Source organism: Natator depressus, chromosome 5 (assembly GCF_965152275.1).
Source record: "Natator depressus isolate rNatDep1 chromosome 5, rNatDep2.hap1, whole genome shotgun sequence".
Lineage (NCBI taxonomy): Eukaryota > Metazoa > Chordata > Testudines > Cheloniidae > Natator > Natator depressus.
In genome coordinates this window covers 43,156,558-43,176,765 of record NC_134238.1, presented here as the reverse complement: position 1 = coordinate 43,176,765, position 20,208 = coordinate 43,156,558, and the positions used below count along the sequence as shown (strand labels likewise).

General features: G+C 42.0%; 1 long non-coding RNA gene across 1 annotated transcript in view; it reads left to right on the top strand.

Moving 5' to 3' along the window:
• Positions 1–1,512: 1,512 nt before the first annotated feature.
• LOC141988133 (uncharacterized) overlaps positions 1,513–20,208 on the top strand; it is a 94,324-nt gene continuing 75,628 nt past the window's right edge. Inside the window, exon 1 of the long non-coding RNA XR_012639670.1 lies at positions 1,513–1,669. This is a non-coding gene — a long non-coding RNA (uncharacterized LOC141988133). The remainder of the gene's footprint in view (positions 1,670–20,208) is intronic.

Here is a 20,208-nt window from a genome sequence, read left to right as displayed (position 1 = left end):
CTAGTATGCCTGCTGGAACTAACAAGGACTGTACCAGGGGAAAGGTTTGGGCCCAGTCTAGGAAGGAGTCTAGTCTGTGAAAGAAGCTTATTGGAACATCTCTGAGGATGAGGTTTACCTGTATTCAGTTTCTTAATGTATTAGGCTTAGACTTGCGTGTTTTGTTTTATTTTGCTTGGTAACTTACTTTGTTCTGTCTGTTATTACTTGAAGCCACTTAAATCCTACTTTTTATATTTAATAAAATCACTTTTGTTTATTAATTAACCCAGAGTAAGTGATTAACACCTGGGGGAGCAAACAGCTGTGCATATCTCTCTGTCAGTGTTATAGAGGGTGGACAATTTATGATTTTAGCCTGTACAAGCTTTATACAGAGTAAAATGGATTTATTTGGGGTTTGGATCCCATTGGGAACTGGGTGTCTGGGTGCTGGAGATAGGTGACCTGCTGAGCAGTTTTTGGTTAAAGTCTGCAGCTCTGGGGGTATGGACCAGACCTAGGTCTGTGTTGCATCAGGATGGCATGTCTGGCTCAACAAGGCAGGATTCTGGAGTCCCAAGCTACCAGGGAAAACTGGCTCAGAGGTAGTTTCAGCACATCAGGTGACAGTCCCAAAGGGGTCTCTGTGACCAAACCTGTCACATCTATTTTCAGTGATCATTTGTATGAAACCCTTGGAGCATGAAAACAGTTGAAGTACAAGAACAGCATAAAATACACAGCTGTATTTAAGCAAAAATCCTTTTCTAAACAACCTTTCCTTCAGAACTTGTACTGCAGGTTACACCCAGCCCCATGCCATTTTAAATCTCAGTTGCACCATCAGTTTACACACTTACATAGAGTAATCCAGAGTCTGAAAGAACTCTCCCTTTTCTTCTAGTGATGAGACCTTAGGAGTAGACCATATGTGCATAGATACACCTCGTCTACCTGGCTCAGCAGAGCTATTTTCCCAGGGATAACAAAGTGTTATTCTTATTGTATGAGTAAAGGGCAGCAGAACATGCCCTGAGCGAGAGGATCACCCGGACTGTAACCTCACTTGGTAAGCAGTGGTTAGTGATGCCAAATCCATGTGAAGGCTGGGGGGTGGGGACAAGTGTTTCTACCTGGTGCTGTGGCCCTGTTTAAAAGCTCCTAGAAAACATTTCCCACTTTCCCTCCAGTGTTTAAAAACAGAGCTGACTCAGTTGTGAGCCCAGGTTCTCTCTCAGTGATCATTAGAGCTGGAAGCACTGATAAGGGGGTCTAAGGGCTGAGTCTTAAAGCTGGTGTGAGGACACTGTTGTACTCTTCTTCTTAGCATATGCACAATATGCCTCAGGTGGCACGTGAATTTATCTCTGAATTTGGTTGGCCAGTTGGATCATTAGCTTCCCCAGCCCGGGCCGGGCACTGACAAGGAGTGTGACGTGAATGCTGATCCATGCCCACGGTGCATGAAAAGAATGCAGAGACTGCAAAAGCAGTGAGGTTCCTCGCTACGCAGTGAAATCTCTAGGAGCTGAAGTCACTAAGAACTGGGTCGAGTGGTAGAGCCTCAGAACTTGGCATCACAGAGGCAGCAGGGGCAAAGCAACAGCAGCATTGTTCAACATCCCAACCCCTCCTGAACACACCCTCTGCCCAATACTGGGATTTTGCTGACTGTGGACAACCAACGGTGAGTGGGGTGCAGTGGAGGGCACGGGGAGTGGCCTGTTAAAGGGAGATTTGTCCATTAGACTTTCACACCAAAAGTTGGAAAATGGAGGAAAAGGATGTACGGTGGGGCAGGTGTTTACCTGTAGTTGGCATGCTTTTGAATCATTGTGTTTTACCAAATCAGTGGTGAGTTCAGCTTGGAAAAGAGGTGACTAAGGGGGGAAAAGTCTTATTAATCTCTCCTTATATGGAAGCTGTTCCATAACAATAATAATTTGTGTTGCCTTTTTCTGAACCTTTTCCAAGTGCAATATATCTTTTTTGAGATGGGGTGACTACATCTGCATGCAGTATTCAAGATGTGGACGTACCATGGATTTATATAGAGGCAATATGATATTTTCTGTCTTATTATCTAAGAAAGTTCTTTTGTTATATATGGAGTCACTGCTTGCGAGTGGGGGAAGTGTTGGCTCTTAAAGGTGCCCAGGGGCGGTGTTTAGTTTTCCCAGATTACGGGGTCAGGGCTCAAACTAGTTCTCTTTTGTAATGTTAAGAGGAACCCCTAAATATCGAACCTGCCCTTGTTGCTATCAATATCACCTGGCAGAGGGGTTACAATCATAATGCACATTCATGCATGCTAAACATCACACTTCTGTCTATAACGAGCACTAATGCTGAGCCTGGCTGGGGCAAATCACTAAAACATAAAATCAGCTGGGCATAGTTCTTGAGTGACTTGGCATATTACTAAGCTGCCAGAACACACACGAGAACAAAGGCTGCAACAGAGGGAGATAGCGAAATAGCATAAGACATTTAGAATGATGTGAGATTCATGTCTTTAGCAACATCAGACCCACATTTAATCTTTATTACATAATATTATCTATATCTTCTGTTTCATGATTCAATCTGCAGGATCGTTACAGCTGCATTAAGTCAGGGTGGGTACATTTAAGTCAATGCAATGCGCTCATTTAAATGAAACCAGTGGAGCGTTTGGTGCAACATCTCTGCTATCACTAATAAAGAGAAAGGAGCCTGGTTTGTGTGGAACTGACTCACTCAGTTCTAAGAATAAGGGACAGTTGCCAGGTTGGGAAGTAGTCCAGCTTCTCTCCTCTTCTCCACTTTGGTCTTGGAGATGTCAATACTAACACCTAATCTCTTCAACAAAATTTAGGATCAATACATGTAAGCCTGTTGATGTGAATGCAGCTTAGATGTCAGTTAAATCTCCCTGGGGCACATCTACTGCCTATCATATAATGGATTTATAAACCACTGCACGTTGTCATGTATACCGTTCCAACTGGAAAAAGAACAAGCCTACCTGAGCAACACCAATATTAATCAAATTGTAACAAATGAACAGAAAGTTGAAATTCACAGATTGTCAGTATAGAAGTCATTGATCAAAAGTCACCTCAAAACATAGTGCTATATACAACTCAGAACGTCTCAGTAGCTGTCATTCTAGGCACAGCCCCACTTTAGGAGGCTTTTTCCTGGTGAAAGACGGATGTTTTGGATTTTTTAGTTACTATTGGCATTGTTGCTGCATTTTCTATTGTCTTAAAGAGTGATTTTTCAAAATGTTAGTCTATCAAAACCAGTGGAATTGGCTTCAGAGAAACGAACATTGTATTTACAAAGCCAAAACCTCACCCACCACAAAAAAAAAAAAAAAAAAAGCCCATACAAAACAAACAAGACAGGCAAGCAAATAAAACTAAAAATCCCAGTTAAACTCACTCATTTCTGGAGGCAGCAAGTTTGATGAACTGAGATGCAAAAACTTCCACATTGATTTCAATGGGAAAAGTGATTTGAACACTTTCAATATATATTTACTTTTTTGTCCAAAAGAAAGAATGTTATTTTGTTTTCCTTGTGGCGCCTATTAACTTTAATGTCAACCATGTGGTTAAATCCCCTGCATCAAGCTCTAAATTTACTAGTAAATGTCAATACGGTGAAGGCTGATACAAAACTTAGACTTTCATCAATCAGTTGCTTAAAGGATCAGGACATAATACCACATTTATTAAGTCAAAAATCTCTCTCTCACACACACACAGTTGACTATTCTAGGGAAGGGAGGGAGTATATATACTTTAATATACATTTTAGACATGAATATAGCCTATTAATTGAAAGTATTCTTATAATTCTAGCAAATCAACATTTGCCCTTGTATTGCCTGAATGGAGAGCATTAGTACTTCATGATATCAAGGTCATAGGCCCAAATTTGAGGCTTTATTTCAACTCTTGGGAGAATTACCTCCAGAATAACTCACTTGATATACTATATAACCACCAGCTCCTAGAAGTCTAGGAGAGAGTTACATCTAATAGCTTATTCAGAATGCTCAAAGTTGATTTGGGCAACAGTCTTAATCTTGAATCCGAATCTTCACTGCATCTAGAGATCAATGGAACTGTGAACTTCCCAAATTAGATATGTATAGTAGTAAAACACACATCTGAAAAAGAGCAAAAAAACCAGTGTCTTCTCTAAAAGTCTAAGAACAATCTAGATGTCCACACATCCAAGTTTTTGCTTACACATAGAGATCAATTAGTTTACATGTCTATTCAGTTAATGCACTCAAATCTCAGTTTTTGCATGAGCAGAAGTGCAGAAAAAGGGCCAATTAAAAAAATAAGTTTAAATTGTAAAAAAGAAGCTCAGGGTTCACGTGCAATCAAGCAGCTGCACTATTGCAACTATGCATGCAAAATGGGTGACTATAAGATCAAAGGGTGAATTTGGCACGTGAAAAATGTAACAATTGATTTCAATGGGCTTAGCCTGGATGAAAACTATAGGGTCAGGTCCTATATTACCTGATTCATACAAGTGCAGATTTTCCACAAAAATGCCCAACCTTCTTAAATTGTTAAGTGTGTTTGTCTCAAAGATTACTTTGAGGAGAGACTGCTAATGATAACTAAAAGCTAATAATTTACACTGTCAGTTTGTGGACATTAAACCCCTCAGTCACAAATATAAACAAGGAAACTATCAGAAAGTCAGTCTAGAAAGATGTGTTTATGAAGAAATTATGGGCCTCATTCTCATTTACATTAAGGCCCCGTTATACCAGAGTCCAGTGGATGAAGGCCTTAAAGGGGAAGTAAATTACATTTAAGCTTACTTTAAAGTTCCTTCACAATTCCAGAAAAGCATTCAGAGACCTTACTGGGACTAAGAATCATGACATATTTGTTTACAATTGTCAGCTGTTTGGCCACACAGATAATGGAAGCATAAAGAGAACCACAATTCTGGTTCCTTTTAGTGTTCTTGTTGGGACAAGACAGCCCTGACATGAGTTGACTCCAATGTGCTTGGATACCATGCTGAGGAGCACCCTAGAAATACTTCACATAAGAACATAAGAACGGACCTTTGGTCTGACCCAGTAGGGCCATCTAGCCCAGTATCCTGTCTTCCGACAGTGGCCAATGCCAGGTGCCCCAGAGGGAATGACCAGAACAGGTAATCATCAAGTGATCCATTCCCTGTCACTCATTCCCAGCTTCTGGCAAATAGAGGTTAGGGACACCATCCCTGCCCAGCCTGGCTAATAGCCATTGATGGACCTATCCTCCATTAATTTATCTAGTTCTTTTTTGAACCCTGTTATAGTCTTGGCCTTCAAAACATCCTCTGGCAAAGAGTTCCACAGGTTGACTATGCATTGTGTGAAGAAATACTTCATTTTGTTTGTTTTAAACTTGCTGCCTATTAATTTCATTTGGTGACCCCTAGTTCTTGTGTTATGAGAAGGAGTAAATAACACTTCCTTATTTACTTTCTCCACACCAGTCATGATTTTATAGACCCCAATCATATCCCCCCTTAGTCATCTCTTTTCCAAGCTGAAAAGTCTTATTAATCTCTCCTTATATGGAAGCCATTCCATACCCCTAATAATTTGTGTTGCCCTTTTCTGAACCTTTTCCAAGTATTCAAGATGTGGGCGTACCATGGATTTATATAGAGGTGTCACAGGGTCTCTGCAGGCTTTCTCCCTCTTGAGCCTGCACCCTGTGTTTAGGCTAGTATAATAAAGAATCTTCCACGCCTTCTTTTGCTGGATCATCCAAGTGTCTTTATTTACAGTGTTTGTGCAGTTCCCAGATCTCCCAACAGCTAGTGCTCCACAGACCCTCCCCAGGGTCTCCTGGCTTTTGAGGTTGCCTTCTTTGGTAAGGAGACAGCGATACCACCTTCCTGTCTCCTCCCAGGCTAGCCTCCTCACTGAGGTTTGCCCAAGGCTTTTATAGCCTTCTCGTGCCTCAGGCCAGCTGTCATAACTTAGCTCAGCATGTTCCTTTGAGCCAGCCCTCATTAGGGCTTGCAGCTGGGCTCCCTGCTGAATACCTGTGTCTCTACCCCTGGCCTCCTGGCCAGAGAGCAGGCTGCAGCCAGCATTTTGGCAGGGCCTTAAAGGGGTTTACCCCTGTGTGATGAAGTGGGACTGTTCTTAATGTTTCCTCTGAATATTGTGGGGGTGCCTCAGTTTCCCCTAGGCAGTTCTTAAGTATCTAGGTGGAGGGGTAAGGGTGTATAATCACTGCAGAGCCCTAGAGGGCATGTGTGTGCAGGAGTCTGGACACAGAGGATGGCCGACACCCTGTTTCCTGGCAACTGATGGCCTGGGCTCTTCCCCCCTGCAAGGTGAGAGCTAAAGGGTTGGAGAACAAAGGAATCCGGTGACCTCCTGGCCCGGGGAAAGGAACAAAGCCCAGAGGAGGAGGGGCTGGAGGGAGTTTCAGTTGGGGGCTGGCTAGGACATGGAGTGAAGTGCAGACGTGGTTGTCTGGCTCACTGCCCTCCAAAATGGACCCAGCTGAGGGGTCCTGTTCTCTGCACCTGCAAGCTCTGTTTTAGACCATGTTCCTGTCATCTAATAAACCTCTGTTTTACTGGCTGGCTGAGAGTCCCGTCTGACTGCGAAGTTGGGGTGCAGGACCCTCTGGCTTCCCCAGGAGCCCCGCCTGAGCGGTCTCGCTGTGGGAAGCACACGGAGGGGCAGAGGATGCTGAATGCTCCGAGGTCAGACCCAGGAAGGTGGAAGCCGTGTGAGCTGTTTGCCCTGCGGACAGGCTGCTCACCGGAAGGCGACTGCCCCAGAGTCCTGACTGGCTTCATGGGGAGCAGTTCCAGAGCATCGCCCGGGCACTCCGTGACAACTCCTGCCCCCCCACAAGAGGCAATATGATATTTTCTGTCTTATTCTCTATCCCTTTCTTAATGATTCCCAACATTCTGTTTGCTTTTTTGACTGCTACTGCACACTGAATGGATGTTTTCAGGGAACTATCCACAATGACTCCAACATCTCTTTCTTGAGTGGTAACAGTTCATTTTATATGTATAGTTCAGATTATGTTTTCCAATGTGCATTACTTTGCATTTATCAACATTGAAGTTCATCTGCCATTTTGTTGCCCAGTCACCCAGTTTCGTGAGATCCCATTGTAGCTCTTTGCAGTCTGCCTGGGGACTTGACTATATTGAGTAGTTTTGTATCATTTGCAAATTTTTTCACCTCACTGTTTACCCCTTTTTCCAGATCATTTATGAATATGTTGAATAGGACTGGTCCCAGTACAAACTCCTAGGGGACACCACTTTTTTCCTCTCTCCATTCTGAAAACTGACCATTTATTCATACCCTTTGTTTCCTATCTTTTAACCAGTTACCAGTCCATGAGAGAACCTTCCCTCTTATCCCATGACTGCTTACTTTGCTTCAGAGCCTTTGGTGAGGGATCTTGTCAAAGGCTTTCTGAAAATCTAAGTATGCTATATTCACTGGATCCCCCTTGTCGACATGCTTGTTGACCCCCCTCAAAGAATTCTAGTAGATTGGTGAGGCATGATTTCCCTTTACAAAAACCATGTTGACTCTTCCCCAACAAATTATGTTACTCTATGGGTCTGACAATTTTGTTCTTGACTATAGTTTCAACAAGTTTGCCTGGTACTGAAGTCAGGCTTTTCAGCCTGTAATTCCTGGGATCACCCCTGGAGCCCTTTTTAAAAATTGGCATCACATTAGCTATCCTCCAGTCATTCGGTAGAACAAGACATTCCCCCCCTTCAAAGAAAGCAAGTGTAAGGTCATGCATTTAGGGATTAATAACAAGAATTTTAGTTATAAGCTGGGAATGCATCAGTTAGAAGTAACGGAGGAGGAGAAGGACCTTGGAGTATCTTCTGTATTTTCCACAGTATGCATCCGATGAAGTGAGCTGTAGCTCACGAGAGCTTATGCTCAAATAAATTGGTTAGTCTCTAAGGTGTCACAAGTACTCCTTTTCTTCTTGGAGTATTGGTTGATCACAGGATGACTATGAGCCGCCAATGTGATATGGCCCTGAAAAAAGCTAATGCGGTCTTGGGATGCATTAGGCGATTCCAGTAGAGATAAGGAGGTTTTAGTACCATTATACAAGGCACTGGTATACTTCCTCACCTGGAATACTGTGTGCAGTTCTGGTCTCCCATGTTTAAGAAGGATGAATTCAAACTGGAACAGGTACAGAGAAGGGCTACTAGGATGATCCGAGGAATGGAAAACTTGTCTTATGAAAGGAGACTCAAGGAGATTGGCTTGTTTAGCCTAATCAAAAGAAGGTTGAGGGGAGATATGATTGCTCTCTATAAATATATCAGAGGGATAAATACCGGAGAGGGAGAGGAATTATTTAAGCTCAGTACCAATGTGGACACAAGAACAAATGGATATAAACTGGTCATTGGGAAGTTTAGACTTGAAATTAGATGAAGGTTTCTAACCATCAGAGGAGTGAAGTTTTGGAATAGCCTTCCAAGGGAAGCAGTGGGGGCAAAAGACCTATCTGGCTTTAAGATTAAACATGATAAGTTTATGGAGGAGATGGTATGATGGGATAGTATGATTTTGGCAATTTATTGATCTTTAAAAATGCATGGTAAATAGGCCCAATGGCCTGTGATGGGATGTTAGATGGGGTGGGATCTGAGTTACTACAGAGAATTCTTTCCTGGGTATCTGGCTGGTGAATCTTGCTCATATGCTCAGGGTTTAGCTGATCGCCATACTTGGGGTTGGGAAGGAATTTTCCTCCAGGGCAGATTAGAAGAGGCCCTGGAGGTTTTTCGCCTTCCTCTGTAGCATGGGGTCACTTGCTGGAGGATTCTCTGCTCCTTGAAGTCTTTAAACCATGATTTGAGGACTTCAGTCGCTCAGACATAGGTGAGAGGTTTATCGCAGGAGTGGGTGGGTGAGATTCTGTGGCCTGCATTGTGCAGGAGGTCAGACTAGATGATCATAATGGTCCCTTCTGACCTTAATATCTATGAATCTATGAAAAGCATCAGCGGAATTATTTCAAAGAGAAATTGGAGAAATTGGCAATACTGGTGAGTATATTTTTGAAGTATACTTTACTACTTTGTAAATGTTTCTCTTCTCTCAGAAAACTAAAGAAAAAAAAAAGCTATCTGAATTACATAGATTTTCCAAGAGAATGGCAATTGTGCTCTTTCTTCAGTGTGCTGAGTAGAGCTAGATGGGAATTTTGGACAAAACTTTTTTTTTTTTTTGGTCAGAAACTGCCAATTTGTTAAAATTGAAGCTTTTCAGGGAAACATATTGGCTTTGACAAAACATCAGTCGTGAAGGATTCTCAGGATGGAATTTCTGAAGGGGATGGACACACAGATGGACATGAACATTCTCTTTCTCTCTCTGGTGGTTAGGGCACTTTCCTAGGATGTGGGAGATCTTGCTTTGAGTCCCTGCTCTCAATCATGCAGATCTCCCACATCCCAGCTGAGTGTCCTAATTACTGGGTTATTGGCTATTGTGTGGTGAGTCTCTTTTTTTTGTGACAAATTTTAAAAGGTTTCACTTTTTCCTGCATTGGAACAAAAACAAATGTCAAAAACTAATTTTTTTTTGCAAAATGGAATTCTTGTTTTCCAGCCAAAAGTGCTGAGTCCTATTCAAACTCCTCAGTTAAATTAGTTTCTTTCTGGGTCATACAGCTCTTTTTTTATCATTACCCTTTAAAAACAATCTTATATGTTTTAGGGATATTTCATCCATTTCCCTGAGCTTTTTAGGGTTTCATGACCCTTTGCTACTTTTTATCCTGGTTAAGGTCTTTGTTCATCTGATTTCACTCTCCTCGATTCCAGACTCTCTCATTCTTGAGTTTCTTTACCTTTGGGTACCACAAGCTGACACAAGGTATCATTGTTCAAGAACATTACTCTTGTCACCACCCATTAACAAGCAGCTATTTATATAGTTTTGCTGTCAATATTACATTGTATTAAGGTCAGTGATAAGGACATAATAATGCTATGCTCTAAAGGTTGGGACTACATCAGCTGCAAGGGGATGGCCGTGTACAGCAATGTTATTATTAGGGATCACAATAACCTACTTCAGATGAAATAAGAAATGACCTGAACTTTTGCCCAAAACTTGAATCATATCCAAACCAAACCTTCAGAGTTTGAGTCAAGTCTGGATAATCCTCTGCCCTATTAATTTTCATTTTTGTACTAATTTGAACTTCGTGATTCTGGATGGAAGGGCCAGGCTCCTAAAGATCCAGAAAAATGCCTAACAGGATTTTCAAGAGCACCCAAGCAGGTTAGGTTACCCCCCCACAGGCACCTATCTGCATCTTTAGGAGCCTATATATCTTTGAAAAATCTGGCCAGGAGTGTTTTCCATATTATGAGACATTTTTGTGGTATTCCCATCCAAATCAGAACCAGGAAGTGTGGGAAATCTTCTGAGAGCCAGTTTCAAAAGATTTTTAGATCCAAGAGACTGGATAAGGTTTGGGCAGGTATCCAGACTTCTGAGTGCTGAACCCAATTCTAAACCTTCTAAGGGTTTTGATCACAGGTCATTATGTAAGATTAGTTCTGCCACTGACAGCTACCCATAAGGCATGGGCTTCAGAGGGTTTTCTTTGGTTTATGCATGATTTGCCACAAACAACTTTTAGGTTTTGTTATAGCTTTTCATTGTCGAGTGGAGTTCTGGTACAAGCTTTTGAACTGATTGACTAGCGGTTATTGTTCTGCTGGATAAGGGATGGTGCTGGTGTGTTTGTAACTGTTCTCTCATGGTTCAAGTTGTACATAGAAAAAGGGGAGTTGGTCATAGAAATGGGCAATTGTGTGTTACCCATGAGGGATATGAAATATAGTGTCCCTCGAGGTCTAGCCTATTTCCCATGTTATTCAGTGTATTTATGAGTCTTTCCTGTCTAAGGTACTTCTATGCCCCACATCACTGTAGTATCTGAGTGCCTGAGATTAAATAGACCAAAGATTGTGAAACACCCTGGTGAGGTAGGGAACTGCTACTATCCTCATTTAACAGATGGAGAACTGAGGCACGGTGAAGCTAAGGGACTTGCTCGAGGACATGGTAGAGAGGGACCTGAACCCAGTTATCCCAAGTCTTAGGTTAGCATCCTCACCACTGGATCATCCTTTCTCCACGAGAGAATTTTAAGAGATGATTTCCGGACAAGGTAGAATCGAGTTCTCAAACTGGGGGTCATGACCACTCAGGAGGTCACCAGCTGTCAGCCCCATCCATGCCGGGCTCAGGCTGTACCAAGGCTGACAGCCCAAGCCCCTCCAGCCCCACCCACTCTTGTGCGCTGCCTCCAGCATTTAAAATAGTGGTAAATATTAAAAAGCGTTTTTAGTTTATAAGGGGGATTGCACTCAGAGGCTTGCTGTGTGAAAGGGGTCGCCAATACAAAAAGTTTGAGAACCGCTGACCATATCACCACTAAACTAATAATATGCAAGTATATTTGCATCATGGATCCTGCACAGTTTGATGTCTGATTTGGTGGCATGCTTGAGCAGTGTTGCTAGCTGGATGTGTTAGCGCTCTCTTGTCCTCATGGGAATGACACAGTCTGTGCAAGGAGGTTGGTACCTCCTTAATGTTCCTGTTTATTGAGGGAACTTGTTCAGAGGGAGTGAGTCAGGGTAAGAATCTTGGTGTTCTTTGGACCAGCTCTTTCCATGGTGCCATCTAAAAAGCTTTTTATAGCAGCATAATATGCATTTGAGGGACTTTTATTTGTGTTGTGATGACCTTGCAATACCAACACACGCCCTTGGGAGTACAAAGCTTGATTGTTCACCCCCTTCACTGCAGGGCTTTTGAGAGGACAGTCCCATCTCTTGCAGCTTTTTCACAATGCAGTAGCACAATTATATTATGTCCAGAAGATTAGAAGAGGGCTAATTTTGTACCAATATTCAAAAAGGGCAAGCAAGATGACCCAGGTAACTATAGGCTGGTTAGCCTGACATCCGTCCCAGGCAAAATAATGGAAATGCTGATATAGGATTCAGTTGATAAAGTAGTAAAGAGTAAAAATATAATTAATGCCAGCCAACATGGTTTATGGAAAATAGAACTTGTCAAATCAAACAAATCTGATTTCATTCTTTGATAAGATTACAAGTTTGGTTGATAAAAGTAATTGCACAGATGTAATATATTTAGGCATTTGATTTAGTACTGCATGATATTCTGATTAAAAATTAGCACCACACAATATCAATAAAGGACACGTTAACTGGATTAAGAATTGGGTAACTGACAGATCTCAAAAAAGTAGTTGTCAGCTGGGAATTTGTACTAGGCCCAATACTAGACAACATTTTCATCAGTTATCTGAAAGTAAATATAAAAAGACGGCTGATAAAATTTGCGGATGATACAAAGATTGTGAAGCGGTAAACAATGAGGAGTGCAAACGCATCATACAGAGCAATCTGGATCTCTTGGTAAGGTGGGTCCATTCAAACACAATATGTTTTAATAGAGCTAAATGCAAAGTTACACATCTATGAATAAAGAATGCAGGGCACATCTACAGAAGGGGGCACTGCATTCTGGACAGCAGTGATTCTGAAAAAGATTTGGGGTCATAGCGGACAAACAAGTGAACATAAGCTCTCAGTGAGATGCTGTGGCAAAAACGGCTAATGCGATTGTGACACTGCACCCCATATTCGGCATAGTAACATTATTATGATATGATTATGGCATAATTATGATGCATTTTGTACAAGATAAGTTATGTGAAGTGTCATTGAAAAAGTTATGATTTGCTGAATATGATTATCCTATTTGTATGCATGTATCATTTTTGTATTTGAAGTTATGAATATTGACTATGTATCTGTATTTCAAATGTAGTTCCACCTAGGTGATGCCCACTAGACAAGATGCTTTCAGTTTAGATAGTGGGTGGGAAAGGGTTTACTCAGGGCAATGAGCCATTAGGGAAAACAATAGGCCTTAGGAGAAGCTTATTGCCCACCTGGTGAGCCTTCCTGAGAACACTCCAGACAGCCTGTAAGTAATGGCTGCTATGACTCTACAAGGACGTGTGACCAGGCTACATGATTCTGGACTCCATCTTGGGACATCACTATTTTTCCACAAACTGGTCTGGGAGCCAAGTTTTGAAACAAAGGGTTCCCACCATATGCTAAAGCTATATAAGGCAGGGAGTGACACATATGTGGTTCTTTACTCCCCACACAAGAATAGCCCTGGAAACACTTGAGGAAAACAGACTGAACTGTGCTGGACCCAGGCTAAAGGGATTTCTAGCCTGTGTATGAAGACCTGAGAAACCCAAGCTGTAAAGCTAATGCAGCTTGTGCCTTAAAAATCTACAAGTCTGCCTGTACCATCAGTTAGGATGAGAATCTGCTATTCATATCCAATCTATCTAGACTGGGAGCATGCCTGCAGCTTGTCACAGCAGCACAGTGTGAGAGGGAGCCCAGGCTGGTGGATCAGAGGTCTCAGTGGTACCCCAATTCCAGGTGGAACCCTGGGGGGAACCCATCACAGTGACCCTTGGATGTATAAATAAGGGGAAAAGTGGAGTAGTAGGAGGGAGGTGATTTTACCTCTGTATACAGCATTGGTGAGACTGATACTGGAATACTTGTGTCCATGTTTAAAAAAGGGATTTGGAAAAACTGCAGAGAGTTCAGAAAAGAGACACAAATATGATTAGAGGGCTGAAGAAAATGCCTTACAGTGAGAGACTTAAAGAACTCAATATGTTTAACTTATAAAAAAAATTGAAGGTACTTGCACACTGTAATCAAGTCACCTCTCACAAGTAGAAAATACTGAGTACTAAAGAGCTCTTTAATGTAGCAGAGAAAGGTATAATAGGAACCAATGACTGCAAGCTGAAATCAGGCAAGTTTAAATTAGGCAAACATTTTTAACCACTGGAACAAACTACCCAGGGAAGTGGTAGATTCTCCATCTTTTAATATCTTCAAATCAAGACTGGATGCCTTTTTGGAAAATATGCTTTCGTCAAACAAGTTATTTAGCTCAATACAAGGGTAAGTGGGGGAAATTTAATGGCCTGTGATATATAGAGACTATATGATCTAATGGCCCTTTTAGGCCTTAAACTTTATGAATCATACCTACCCAGTATCTTTTAAAGAGGAAACTTAAGTGATGGGTTGACTTGAAATTGACACTCCTGTTTTCTGAAACTGTTGTTGACTCTGGCTCCATTCCATACCTGCTCCTTTAGCTTGTGGTGAGGGCATGTATATTATTTAAAGATCTTCCCACCATATGTGAAATCAGCAGGTGACTGTGCTTTTGCTATGGTGGGTTCTCCAGGTGAAACTTGCGCTAGTAAGTTTCATTTTGTTCTTCCCTGCTTTTTAAAAGCATCTGGGAGCTTCCCCCTTGTAGAAGGTTTTTAGGGCTACTCCTGATCCTATATTATCACCTTCCTTTCAGATCTCTTAATTTTCTTTTTAAAAAATTTACTCTATTTATGTTTATACGTTTGAAGGTTAGGAGGTTGACATTGCATTTTATCTTATTGGTTTTGTTTTTACTGTGTTGTACAGCCCCCCGGAGTGCTTTGAAGGGCAACCCCTATATAAATAAAATGACTCTTTATTAATAAATTACCATCTTGTGCCTCTGATTTTAATGTAGTCCTCCCTCTTGAGGGTAGACCAGATTAGGATACTTTATCTACAAGAAACACTTCCAGAAGGTAACAAAATAAGTGTATTAAATATTACAAAATACTAGAAAACATGGCATTTACAAGAAACGCAAAAAGCATCATCAGAAGGGCAATGCACAGAAAATGTACAGAAGAATAAATAGCTAGTCACAGAGAAACTGTCTTAAATATTCTCTAGCACTTACACAAAGAGACCAGTGAAATGTAATTAGCCTGTGCCAGAGAACATTATATTGACTAGTTGACAATGAAACTCACAGCCATTCTAAAAGTTTTCCTAGAAGAGAATACTCAGTTGGAAGCACTGATAGGTTCTTTGGTCAGAGGGGAAGCAAAGAGATAGGACTGCGTAGTGTGTGAACTGCACGGCTGAATATGTAGAGTTTAAAAGGCTCATTTGTGTCTCCAAAGGAGAGAATAGTAGCTCAAGCTGTAAGACTGACTGCTGAAGTTAAGGTGGGGAAAACATCTCCATTTGAGGGCCCATTGTTGAGGCAGGGATTGGAGATAAGAAAACCCCTGGCTCAATATAATTTCAGTTTAGTATTTACTTTTAGTAATTATTTGTAGTGGTGCTATTCTTTCAAGCCAGTCTGGGAGAGCAAGGCTTTTATGCAGAACAGCATCAAGGTTTGGGATACCCGTGCAGAACTATCCTTTGAATTTGATGTCCATGCACCAATACACAGCAGCCTTTAACACCGGACACATTGAGCCCATGGATCCTGAGGTAAGTAGTATTTCCTGAAGCCTCCAAATGAGACTTCTAGTTGTAGGCCATCCTGGAGGACTTTGAAAGGCTCAGAAGGGCTTGAGATTTCAATTTTACATTTTTTAAAAAAACACAAGGCAGCTTATAATGTAAAAAACAAATGAATCCAGTAGAATGGACAGAAAGAGTGGAGAGACATACTGGCGTGGCAATACGTTCAACACTGACAGGAGTTCATTCAGTTACTATTATGAATGGAATAAGACTGGGCCTGACATGGAAGAGATTTACTGAGTTGCAGGATGTAATGGTATGTAGCCTTTCCATGACAGCACAGTTCCCTTAGGGCAAGTGAGGACGGTTCCACTTGCTGGTTTGTGTAGGATTTGAGCAACATGTTAGATTTGCCCTGCTACTGGTTACTATCTGTTCAATATTTCCCTCACCTCTCCCACCACCTGGTGCAGATGGACTTTTAAGAAGTCTTTCCCATTCTCCAGGGTAGATGAAACTGCCTCAGACGGTTTCTTTGTTCTTCCATGATGTGAGAATATATGGGTTTGCGGAGGCTATGCTTGTCTTTAGTCTCAGAGTAGGAGTCCAGTCAATGCGTATAATTACTTCTAATTACTTAAAGTTGGAAATGGGGAGGATAGCAATTTTCAGTGATTTCCCTATCATAGAATTTCCATATCATAGAATTTCCATATCATAGTGAAGGAGTACTTGTGGCACCTTAGAGACTAACCAATTTATTTGAGCGTAAGCTTTCGTGAGCTACAGCTCGCTTCATCGGATGCATACTGTGGAAAGTGTAGAAGATCTTTTTATACACACAAAGAATGAAAAAATACCTCCCCCCACCCCACTCTCCTGCTGGTAATAGCTTATCTAAAGTGATCACTCTCCTTACAATGTATATGATAATCAAGTTGGGCCATTTCCAGCACAAATCCAGGTTTTCTCCCCCCCCCCCCACAAACCCACTCTCCTGTTGGTAATAGCTTATCTAAAGTGATCACTCTCCTTACAATGTGTACGATAATCAAGATGGGCCATTACCAGCACAATCCAGGGTTTAACAAGAACGTCTGAGGGGAGGGGGTAGGAAAAAACAAGGAGAAATAGGTTACCTTGCATAATGACTTAGCAAATTGGATACAATTAACTTAGGCTTGAATAGAGACTGGGAGTGGCTCTAAGGTGTCACAAGTACTCCTTTTCTTTTTGCGAATACAGACTAACACAGCTGTTACTCTGAAACCTGTCATATCATAGTGATTTCCCTATCATAGTCTTGCCCTATCATAGAATTTTTTGGACCATATCTTATGATTATTACATTTCGAATTTGGAGAGCTCTGTTTCCCACTCAATGAGTAACTGAAATGGAATGCTCAGGCATGCTGGCATTTGGATCAGAAGGGTACAGTACCTCCACGGTATTCATCCTTAGCTGTGCTCTTTATAGAGTCTTCCAACCTCTAAGAAGTGAGGCCTTGCACAGGGGCAAGAGGGAGCTCCCATAGCTGGTCTGAAATTGCTTTAGGATGCTGCCAAATCTAAGGATGAGAGTCTCACCCCAACTCTGGCCCCATCATGCCAGGTGATAGGGTCGGAGTGGCATAAAGCAGCCCTAAAAGGCTTGGTTCTGGGTGGAGAAAGGATTTTATCAGTGCAGGTACTGCAGAAGACAGCCAAAAGACTACCTTCCGCAGACCCCCTTGCAAGCCTTGGTGTAGGGAGCATGAAGGGATGGGGGAGGGGCCAGGGATGGGTCTGGGGAAGGCCACAGTATGCAGTACTGAAATTACCGTAACTGTGGTAGGCCCCCAGGGCTGTCAAAGTGAAGCCAGGACCTCTCTAGGCCACGGAGTAGCCCAACATTGTGAAGGCAAAAAGATGCTTAAAGATGCCTTAGCGCCGCCCCCCGGTCTGTGAGTTCTGTGCTGAGCCTTTTAGACATGCAGTACGGAATCCTACCCTAAAAGTTTCCTTTGAAATAAAGCTGATCAATCATTTTACAATGAAGTTTTCCAAGCTGCATAAAGCAAGGAGTGATATTTACTCTTATTGATGCCTTTAATTTGTATATAGACTAGAACAAAGTTTGGTTGTATATAGCTCCTTTACAAAGCAGTTAAGTTAGAATATAATGCTGGTAAAGCAGTGACTGCAGGCACTTGTAGGTTGAACTAAACAATATATCCACAACCCTTTGATACAGTGCACACTGCACTTGATTTTTTTAATAGCTCTTCCCCGTCTGACCTTGATTCTCTCACTAAGTGAATCTGTATTATTAAATCTGTACCCTTTTTTTTTTTTTAGATCTTATTTTTGTAGCGAATTTAGTGCTGATGAAAGTTACCAGATTAAGCTATGTTTGTAGGACTCCCAGTTACAAGACTTTTCTAAGAATAACACGGGGGGTATTTGAGGCTTCAAAAGGCTTGGATAAGCTTCCAATCAGCATCCAAGCTTTTATGAGGTCCATCCATCAATAGGGCTTTTCTGGGAAAGCCAGATTGATTGCCCTGACTTTTCTTGTGAGAGGCATTATTTCGGAGGCACAAGGAAATTGGCTTTTTCCTCATACAGTATAACTTGGAAAAATACATGACACAATTTCCCCGCAGACTGCTTTATCTATCTGCAAAACAGAAAGATTCCCGCACATCTCAGAGCCTTCTAAGTATGTCTTATTCTGTTGTGCTGTTTGTTCTTTCGAGAGGCTCTGGAATGACCTACAATGAACACTGAATCACCTCTAATTTCCCCCAGACACAGCAGTCTCTCCGGGGCAATGTTGACACTGACAGCACAGAATTATGGGGCGGCTCACAGTTTACTGTAGCTGGATGCACCTTGCCCATCCTGCAGATTCATACATTTCAGTGTTGCCCAAAATTGTAACCCCTTCTCTGCTGCAGATGAATAGGAAGCACTTTAAAATTGCCACCCCCACACAAGCCTGGGCTGCAGCAGTGAATTATTTAGTGTTGAGAGGCATATTACATTTGTTTTCAATAGAAAAAGCATAACCTTATGAGAATATTAATAGCCAAAACCACCTTGGGCCTCACTGTTCCATACTGCAGCTCCAACTCTGTTGAGTTATTGTTAGTGGCAGTGTTATTACCTTTAGAGATGAGCAATGAATAACTGTTTCTTTTGCTTTCAAATACGTTTTTCACAACTTTAGAGATAATTGGCCAAATAACACTCTCCTTTACACTCAGACATTTTTACTGACATCAGCTGAGAAGAAAAAACCCCCGTTGAAGTGTCAATAAAAGCAGTATTTGACCCAAAGCATACACTGTATTAAGAATTTTTCTGCAACATTTGTAAAGAACATTTTTACCAGATCAGGCCACTCGGGCAGCTAGTCTGGTGTCCTGCCTCTGGCAATGGTCAAGGGAATCACAAACTCTCTCTCTTTGTACTGGGACCAGTGCTGTTCAATATGTTCATAAATGATCTGGAAAAAGGGGTAAACAGTGAGGTGACATTGTTTGCAGATGATATAAAATTATTCAAGATAGTTAAGCCCAAAGCTGACTGTGAAGAGTTACAAAAGGATCTAAGAAAACTGAGTGACTGGGCACCAAAATGGCAGATGAAATTCAATGTTGATAAATGCAAAGTAATGCACATTGGAAAACATAATCCTAACTATAGATATAAAATGATGGGATCTATAGTAACTCTTGCCTCTCAAAAAGATTTTGGAGTTAGTGTGGATAGTTCTCTGAAAACATCTTCTTAATGTGCAGCAGCAATCTAAAACACTAACAGAATGTTAGGAACCATTAGGAAAGGGACAGATAAGAAGACAGAAAACATAATACAGTAAAAGCGGTGTTATCCGGCACTTTACCAACTGGTAAGCTCTGGAAACCAGCATTTCTGATATCTATTAAAAGTCTGGTTGGTGCGGGGCCAGGAGGCTCCCTACCTGGCTCCGCATGGCTCCCTGGAAGCGGCAACTTGTCCCTCCTGCTCCTAGGTGGAGGAATGGCCATGGGGGCTCTGTGCACTGCCCCCACCCCTCCCCAAGCACTGGCTTCGCAGGTCCCATTGGCTGGGAACCACGGCCAATGGCAGCTGCGGGAGCAGTGCCTGTGGGTGGAGGCAGCATGCAGAGTCGCCAGTTATGCCTCCGCCTAGAAGCGGCAGGGACATGTCGCTGATTGCTGGGAGCTGCCCGGGGTGAGCGCTGTCCAGATCCGGCACCCCAAAACCTCTCCCACACCCCAACCCCCTGCCCTGACTCCCCTCCTGCACCCACACTCCCTCCCTCCGTTGGTAAGTATAACTCTTAGTTAACCAGAATTTTTGACTTACCGGCACCCCCCATTCCTCCAATATGCCGGATAACAAAGCTATTACTGTACTACTATATAAATCCATGGTACGCCCACCCCTGGAATACTGCATGCAGTTCTGGAACCCCATCTCAAAAAACGGTAAGTTGGAATTGGAAAAAGTACAGAGAAGGACAAAAAAAAAAAAGATATGGGGTATGGAACAACTTCCATAGGAGGAGAGATTTAAAAGATTGGGACTGCTCAGCTTTAAAAAGAGAAGACTAATAAGGGATATGATAGAAGTCTATAAAATCATGACTGGTGTGGAGAAGTTGCATAAGGAAGAGTTATTAACCCTTTACATAACACAAGAACCATGGCTCACCCAATGAAATTAATAGGCAGCAGATTTAAAACAAACAAAAGCAAGTAC